The sequence below is a fragment of the Chiloscyllium punctatum genome, unplaced genomic scaffold (assembly GCF_047496795.1).
Source record: "Chiloscyllium punctatum isolate Juve2018m unplaced genomic scaffold, sChiPun1.3 scaffold_1013, whole genome shotgun sequence".
In the NCBI taxonomy this organism is placed as follows: Eukaryota; Metazoa; Chordata; class Chondrichthyes; order Orectolobiformes; family Hemiscylliidae; genus Chiloscyllium; species Chiloscyllium punctatum.
The window spans coordinates 40,001-42,218 of record NW_027310747.1 but is presented as its reverse complement, the minus strand read 5'-3'; the positions used below and the strand labels follow the sequence as shown (position 1 = coordinate 42,218).

At 61.3% G+C, this 2,218-nt stretch overlaps 1 non-coding gene across 1 annotated transcript; it reads right to left on the bottom strand.

The window, feature by feature from the left end:
* LOC140474459 (5.8S ribosomal RNA) lies at positions 1-154 on the bottom strand. The gene has a single exon (XR_011959130.1). It is a non-coding gene; the product is annotated as a 5.8S ribosomal RNA (ribosomal RNA).
* Positions 155-2,218: the final 2,064 nt, after the last annotated feature.

Below are 2,218 nucleotides of genomic sequence, written 5' to 3'. Positions count from 1 at the left end.
CGACCCTCAGACAGGCGTGGCCCCGGGAAGAACCCGGGGCCGCAAAGTGCGTTCAAAGTGTCGATGATCAATGTGTCCTGCAATTCACATTAATTCTCGCAGCTAGCTGCGTTCGTCATCGACGCACGAGCCGAGTGATCCACCGTCAAGAGTTGTCTGAGTTTGTTTTAGGTCTCTCCCTCGCCAGAGGAAAGCGACCCGGACCGCACATACGCTCCCCACCTTGAGCTACAGCCACCTGCACGCCGGCGTGCGGGCGGAGCAGGGTGGCGTGAAGCGATGGGGAGCACCATCCTGGTGCGGCCCGCAGAAACATACGTCTATTGGGGGGAGGAGGACAGGGCGCCCAAGAGGCGATGCGTGCCCCAACGCACCGCAGCGACGGAGGCAGGATCACCGCCACCATGTCGCCCGCCTAGTATCACGAGGCGTGCAGCAGCTTTGCCCTAGGAAAAGCAGAGGCGGGAACGGGCACCGGCCATCGGTTCGGCAGCGTCACTGACGCGTGCACGTGGCGGCGTGTCGGCGAGCGGACTTCCTGCGAGGAGGCGGGGGCGGCACTCGCCCGAGCAGACGCCCGCCCGGCCCAGCCACCGCCGAGGTGGACTGGGAGTCGCGGCAACGGCTCGTCATACTCGTTCCCACACTCACAGCGCAGCTTGCCCGCAAGCCACCGACCACCGATCGACGCCAGGCGCCCCGACCGAGAGCGGGATCGCTCGTTCGCCCTGCTGGCAGTTCGCTGGGGATCACTACTGCACGGAGCTCGGAGACCGACGGGCGGCAACTCGAGAGTCTTTAAACCACCACCCCCATCCCGCAAGTGCAAAGAGGCTGTATACGCACAGACGGGTGAGGGGAATAGGTACCCCGTCGGGTTTGAAGGGAGCGTGACTAGATAGCAACGATGTAAACCCAGCCGATTTGGGAGCGAAAGACCGGCGCCTGCATCACCGGCTTCGTTTCCCGTGGCTGGAGAGTACACCGAAACCCTCCGTCTGTCGCGAGCTCCCGACGACGCGGTGCCGCCAAGCAGCAGGGCCGGACCTGGTGTGGCTCCCCTCGTCGATCACAGACCGGTCGGCACTACTGACGAGACGGTGGAACGGGCTTCGCCCCTTGTGACGAAGGGTGATGCGAACCCGCCCGCCCGCGTGCGTTCGGGGTGGACTCGGCAAACGGAGATTTGAAATCGGAAAGTGTCCTCCTGCCCCGCGCAGGTAGGCGCCCAACAGTTGTGGGGGGTTTGGCGGTGACCACGGCTGCAGGGCCTGCTACCCCGACGAGCTCTCCTGCTGGCCCCGAAACCACCCTCGCGAGACAAGTTGAAACGGAAACGGGCGTACCCCCAAGCCGACGATCCTTTCTTATTTGTTACTTTTTTTTTCACTTGCTCGAGTTGTGGCGATTTGGCGGTGACCACGGCTGCAGGGCCTGCTACCCCGACGAGCTCTCCTGCTGGCCCCGAAACCACCCTCGCGAGACAAGTTGAAACGGAAACGGGCGTACCCCCAAGCCGACAGAGATCCTTTCTTATTTGTTACTTTTTTTTTTCACTTGCTCGAGTTGTGGGGGTTTGGCGGTGACCACGGCTGCAGGGCCTGCTACCCCGACGAGCTCTCCTGCTGGCCCGAAACCACCCTCGCGAGACAAGTTGAAACGGAAACGGGCGTACCCCCAAGCCGACGATCCTTTCTTATTTGTTACTTTTTTTTTTCACTTGCTCGAGTTGTGGGGGTTTGGCGGTGACCACGGCTGCAGGGCCTGCTACCCCGACGAGCTCTCCTGCTGGCCCCGAAACCACCCTCGCGAGACAAGTTGAAACGGAAACGGGCGTACCCCCAAGCCGACGATCCTTTCTTATTTGTTACTTTTTTTTTCACTTGCTCGAGTTGTGGGGGTTTGGCGGTGACCACGGCTGCAGGGCCTGCTACCCCGACGAGCTCTCCTGCTGGCCCCGAAACCACCCTCGCGAGACAAGTTGAAACGGAAACGGGCGTACCCCCAAGCCGACGATCCTTTCTTATTTGTTACTTTTTTTTTCACTTGCTCGAGTTGTGGGGGTTTGGCGGTGACCACGGCTGCAGGGCCTGCTACCCCGACGAGCTCTCCTGCTGGCCCCGAAACCACCCTCGCGAGACAAGTTGAAACGGAAACGGGCGTACCCCCAAGCCGACAGAGATGCTTTCGCTCCTGTTACTTTTTTTTTCACTTGCTC